This window comes from Palaemon carinicauda, chromosome 45, assembly GCF_036898095.1.
Source record: "Palaemon carinicauda isolate YSFRI2023 chromosome 45, ASM3689809v2, whole genome shotgun sequence".
In the NCBI taxonomy this organism is placed as follows: Eukaryota; Metazoa; Arthropoda; class Malacostraca; order Decapoda; family Palaemonidae; genus Palaemon; species Palaemon carinicauda.
In genome coordinates this window covers 43,728,457-43,735,161 of record NC_090769.1, presented here as the reverse complement: position 1 = coordinate 43,735,161, position 6,705 = coordinate 43,728,457, and positions in this window count along the sequence as shown.

Genomic DNA, 6,705 nt, shown 5'->3' with positions numbered 1-6,705 from the left:
ACTTAAATGCTTTCTTCCGAAAGTGAACATCTTGGCCATTTTATTCGACATATCTACTAGACTATAATGCCTGAAAAAAAATTAATTGCAACTGTTGTTACACCAGATACTGAAGTCAGGCCTTAACCCACCACAACCCACAGAAGTATTGACATAAGGCAGGGGGAAAAGTGCGTGATCTACCAGGAAAACACCTCAGGCAGCTTACATCAAATACTAATTCTACCAACATCAAAGAAAGTTATGGAAGGTGCAAAACCAGTGGACCCAATTCTCTCATATTGTATGGCAGGTATGTCAGGTGTGTCAGACCTTCGTGCCCCTAAAGTCAAATGCCATTTGAAATGCTATGTACATTTTTCCAGAAAAGTTGCCAAACTTGGGGCAGAGAATGTGCCTGGTGATATTTTTGACCCTGTGCACTTACATGAACTTATGAAAGAACTTATTGTTGAATTAAAAGAAGGAAATATATTTTCAATCAAAAGTATTTGGAATAGGTACATCGAACTGCTGTGCTCAAATGACAATTCATGTAGTATTGACTTTGTGAATACTCCTGACGAAAATATTCCGAAAGCATTCAGAAATAGATTGAAAGCCCATCTTTGTGAAAACATATAAATTGTAGATAATGACAGAAAACAAGATATACTGCTTATCCTCTCAATGTTCTCAAAACAAATGTTGGTGAGAATCTCCATGACAGCACAAAGGAGAGTGAGGCAAAACAAGCAAAAAATATATCAATTATGTGGTTTGTTAGATGAAGATACAAATCTGGGTAGGTCTTTGGCTCATTTAATGAGTCGCATATGGTCAGATATTCATGACACAAATGGTTACACTGTGTATGATGATTCTGATAATGCTCAAAACCTCTTCCCACAATCTCTGTTCCTATTGACTAACATGTTGTTGGAGGAAAATGAGAATCCAAACTACCATGAAAGAATTCTAAGTATTGCGCAAGATATAATATATATATATTGCATCAAAGAACTCTACTGTTAACCCCCAAGCATCTTGGTATTAGGTTGGCCGTGCACCATGCGGCAAGAAGCAAATCCGTGGTCAACCTTTTTGATACTTAAGAAGTTCATTGCACTAGCTATGCAATGATAGAGAGTAGATACAAGAATTGTTAGCCATTAAATCAAATGTTATAAAGCGAGAGATAATGTTCACATACCCCAAAACCTAGTGCCTGGTAAGGTTGTCCAGTTTCCTGGTGACAACATTCATATTCTTGAGAAAACATATGATTGGAAAGGCCAGTTCAATGCTACCAAGTTTGTTACATTCCAGGATGCTAGTGTGTGTGTGTGTGTGTGGATAATAGATCATCGATGCCAATTACTTTCACCAGGAATGCCATTGGAAATGGTCAATCAATCACAGATTCCATTTCCCCTGATTACCATGAGATCATGGATTTTGGATACTCTAACAGCTAGTGGCCCAGTCCAATCATTCCCAAAGTTGACTACAAAAGATTTAAGTTTGATGATGCCAACAGCTCAGTTATCTAACACAAGTGCAAGGACACATGGATACTCTAACAGATGGTGGCCAATCCAATCATCCCAAAGGTTGACTACTAGTAAGGTCAATATATGGAAAATACCCTCTCAACCCCAAAAAAAATTGTAACAAAAGTTTTCTCAACTGATTCTGGTAGGTTTTAATGTACTTTTTAACATACTAAATGTTTACCAAACTATGACCCACGGAAAATTTTTTTTTTTTTTTTCAAGATGGCGTCCAAGATGGCCGCCGAAACCTTTGAACGATCATAACTCTATAACTATCAACTCAAATTTAATGATCTTGGTGTCTATTCCTACATTTTTTTGGGGGGCAAAGAACACATTAAGATCATAAGAAATGATGCTGGCCTATTATGTGCCTACATAGTCAGCTTGTAATGGAAACGGCCAAAGATGATCCTCAGATTCAGACATTGCTGGATAAGGAAGAGGAATTGTACTCCTCTCTTCTTATTGGAGAGATGATGCTAGAAGATGCTGCTTGTTCTGAGGTTTTGATAAAACTTGAGACAGTAATGGAGAAGAAAACTGAACTTGCTCAGACCTCAAAGACAAGCCAGTTGTGGCTGAATTATCAGCGTATGGTTGGCATAGCAAGAGTGTTGATCAAGGCAGAACAGAACAAACATTGATGAGGCCTCTAAAGAGCACTTGTGGTCTAACCCATGGCAGTAGGATGACTGAGGAGATGCGTAATCTTTAGACCTTATCTGCACCTGTAACAACTGAGTACAATAGTGCAATGCAAGATTTTACCGACCTAACCTATACTGCAAGTCCACAACACAAAGATTCTGAGGCACGCATCAAAAGAGATGCTGCCTGTTTACCCTTCATATCTAATACGACTCTGAGAAACATTGTCAACGGAATAGTGGCTGGACCAGATGTGAATGTACATGCTTTTAAATCAATTAGGAACAAGATCATTGAAGATATGATTGTAAAGCCAGCATCTACTTACAAATTTAAGTGGAAAGACAGAGCCCAACCCTTGGAAATATCTCTGCTGTGAAGATTGCTCCTGATCGTACCATTGATCCTGCTCTTCTGTTCCAGCATTTCCTTGTCATGTCAAGATCAGGATATCTTTCCCTTGAAAAGGTTTTGACATATGAGCTAAGCCCATATCCTCCAGCACTCTTTGAGACCAGGAACATTCTTTGAAAAGCAGATAAACCTCTGCTTGCTCAGGCAATTCGAGACCATGTTGCAGCCTTTTCAAGTGAGGCTGTGACTAACTCTTAATTCAAAACAGATTGTTATGTGCTTGATGGAGGCTCTTTGCTCCATCGTTTACCATGGAAGAAAAGTGACTCATATTATACAATAGCTGAGTCTTATGCAGACTTCACTGTGAGAAATTATGGACAAGCAACAGTGGTGTTCGATGGATATGGTGAAGGCCCCTCTATAAAAGACAACACACATCTGAGACAAGGAAAAAACCTGCGCCCTATAATTAGTTTCACAGCAGAAACAGAGTTTCCAGGCAAAAAGGGAGGACTTTCTATCTCGTGACAAAACAAGACAGACATGATTTCTCTTATCACCACAGCACTAACTAAAAGTGGATTCCATGTCATGCAGTCACCAGGTGATGAAGATGTTGATATCGTTAAGGCAACTGTTGAACTATCCCATCATTACACCACAACGTTGGTTGGTGAGGATACAGATTTGCTAATCCTGCTCCTTTATTATACCAGGACAGACAATGAGACCATTTACTTCCGTTCTGATGCAAGCAAACAGTCAAGATAACACCAAGTATATAACATTAACCTGTTAAAAGAAACTCTAGGAGATAATGTATGCACTGAGTTTCTCTTTGTACATGCCTACTCTGGCTGTGATTCCACTTCAAGGATTTTTGCATTGAAAAAAAATCAGTCTTCCAGAAATTTGTGAAACCTGATCCTGTTATGAAGTCCTGTGCGAGTCATTCACCCTTCAAAGCAAATATCAAGAGGAAATATCAGATTTTGGCAAAGAACTGATGTTTGATTGCTTTTCACCAAGAAAGCACCATTTGTCACTCCTGAAAGGCTTCCCCTAACATAATCAGCAACAAGTTTCCAAAGCAAACGTGTGTACTTCCAAATTATGATATGGATGGAAAAGGCAAGTGAAACGAACCCAATTGAATGGGGATGGAAACTCGGAAATGATCAGTTAGTTCCAGTTATGACCCAAAACAATGCTGCACTGACAAACTCTTGAACATTATCCATTGCAACTGCTCAGAGGGATGCAGATTATCTCGATGCAGCTACAGACGTTATGGACTCCCTTGCACTAGTGTATGTGGCCCTTGCCAGACTGAAAACTGCAACAATCCAAACAACACTCGAGAGGTTGATACTGAGGAGGAGGATGACGCTAAAAACTGAAACTCTGAAACTTGTTCTATGCGGATATAAGTGTTAATAAATAATGTGACCAAGTACTTGAAATATAAGGCTTTGTTAAGCGTAATTACGATTTTATATAATTAGAAGATTATATAAACATGAGTACTGTAAGTTAACAACCCTATAGAAGACGCTCATAATTAGTTTGCTATCATTATACCTCTAAGAAAAAATCCTTTTAACTATTGCTTGTTGTAAGTGTTTGTGTATAAGGTGATAGTGAACATCTGAAGGTCAAGAATCCAATTTCATAATGATTTAACAGCTCAATGATATCCCTAGTTGTCTTAATGCGTACTTTGCCCCACAAAAAGTAGGAATAGACACCAAGATCATCAAATTTGAGTTGATAGTTATAGAGTTATGATCGTTCAAAGGTTTTGCGGCCATCTTGGACGCCATCTTGAAAAAAGCACTTTTCCGGGGGCCATAGTTTGATCAACTTTTAGTATGTTAAAAAGTACATTACAACCTACCAAAATCAGTTGAGAAACCTTTTGTTACAATTTTTTGGGGGTTAAACTGTATTTTGCCCTGGCTATACGAATAGTTCAAGTTTGATGAAACCAACAGCTCAGTCATCCAAGCTAAGTGTAAGGACTTCCTAGATACTTAGCAGAATAGCTGGCAGTGACTTAGAGGATAGACAAATTTTCCCTGCTTGGACAGATTACAGTCAGGTACTGTCACCTGAACATTCATCGTTATAATTAGTTACAGCTGCCAAAATGCCAATACTTCCAGCAAAAGCAGACGACCCAGATACCATCTACAACATCCTCTCAAGATGCAAGTAGGTTACATCAAAGTGTTGACAAGCATGAACAAGGCAATCCTTTCAATCCTTAATGAGTTTAAGGATGGCAAATTCAAACACCTCAGTTTAGATTTTGAACCAATTACACTTGAGAGAGAGAGAGAGAGAGAGAGAGAGAGAGAGAGAGAGAGAGAGAGAGAGAGAGAGAGAGAGAGAGAGAGAGAGAGAGGGCAACTGGAATCTACATTTGATTTCGTTTTCCAGGATATTACCTTGGTTTGCTGTCTACAGCCATACAAATTATGCAAGATGGGGTCCAGTGCACTTGACTGACATGCACCAGTTCCCACCAGATATCCATCATATGTTTGTTAAGGAACACTTCATAATCAAGAGGTCAACAAAGAAGTTTTCTTGGGTTTCAGTTGACCAAGCACTGGAACATGTCAACAAAGTATTCAAAATGAGCAGGGGTGTTACTGGAATTACCAGGAGTGCAGCACGAGACAAGTGATGCCTGATATATAATGAAAAACTCATGGCCTCGTAGGCAGCCTATAAGATCTTCAGAATCGATGTTGACATAGACATGGATGAAGAATGGTGTCATCAGTAAGTTGGGCCTACAATAATGAGAAGAGATGAAGAAGGCCTATGTAAAATCATGAAAGAATTGCAGAGACTAGAAGTTTTCATAAATTACAAGGGCCATGCTGTATAACTGGTGCGCCTTGGCACAAGGGACGTCGTCCCAGATACCAACAAAGAAGACATCCTTAAGGCTGGGGGAAAAGGACCATCCATTGTTGAAAACTATATTACCATACTCCTTATTAAAAAAAAAAAAAAAAAACTATTGTCTTTCATACTACACTGTCAAGAAAAAAAAAAAAACTCCATGAATCAGCAAGATGTACAAAGTTAACATTCAGCGGAGGAGACAAACAGAAGGAAGTGAAGGTTGAGAGGAATCTAAGGCAGAGATTATTTTGGGCAGCATGACCAAGACAGATATTGACCTTGCACCACACGTTTTTTATACACTCTTGTACACTGTAAAGGTTTGGATTTCCTATCTTATCACTCGCTCTTCTCTGCATTATTTATAGACCATTATGTGTTTTCAAGCTAGTACTAGCTTTTTTGTATTTCAAGTTTTGTGACATTTTTACTTGCCAGTCGCTGTATAAGAACTTGATGATTGTTTAATAAAGTTTAGTTGCATTCACCTCGCCTCTCAGACGTCACCTAACGGCTCGCTCGCATTGATGACCAGCGAAGTAACCACTCGTTCCTGCCTGCCCCTTCACAGCTTTGCCCTACTGTTAGAAGATGCTGCCAACTGAACCTGCCGTTTTGGCACACGCAGCCTCAATGAGACTATCCCCCTTTGCCAGCAGAGTGGCGTTCGTCTGGTTCCAGCATGCATTTTCGCATCAAGGGTATGACTCAGTCAAGCACCAAAGTAGATTATGTTCTTGTGGTGATTCCAAAGGACACTTTGCCTGAAATCTCCAATTGGCTGCGCAAGCAAGGGGACACCCCAACAATGTACAATGCCCTCAAATTATACTTCCTGGAGTAGTATTCGCCATCGCCAGCCACCCGCATGGGAAACCTTTTTCCGCTCTCTAAAAAACCGTTAGGGAACTAAAAGGCTTTGCTTGCCCTCAGAGAAATGACCAGTATCGCTCAACTGCAACCTGCCGGAGATGGCACTCTTCATGAAGTGAATTTACTTTGTGTCCTTTGGGTACAGCACTTACCTAAACCTATACATGCTGCCATGCGAATGTCAATATTTTCCCCATGAGGGACCTGATGACCAAAGTCAACGCCATTATGGAAAGCTACTTCACCACCTTCAAGTCTTACATTAATGCCTCCACTCCTGATGAAGTGAACAACTATTCAACATTGACCAAAGCTGACATGAATGTGATAAGACACAGAAGACCACCGTGTGATGTGTAAGAGTGGTGAT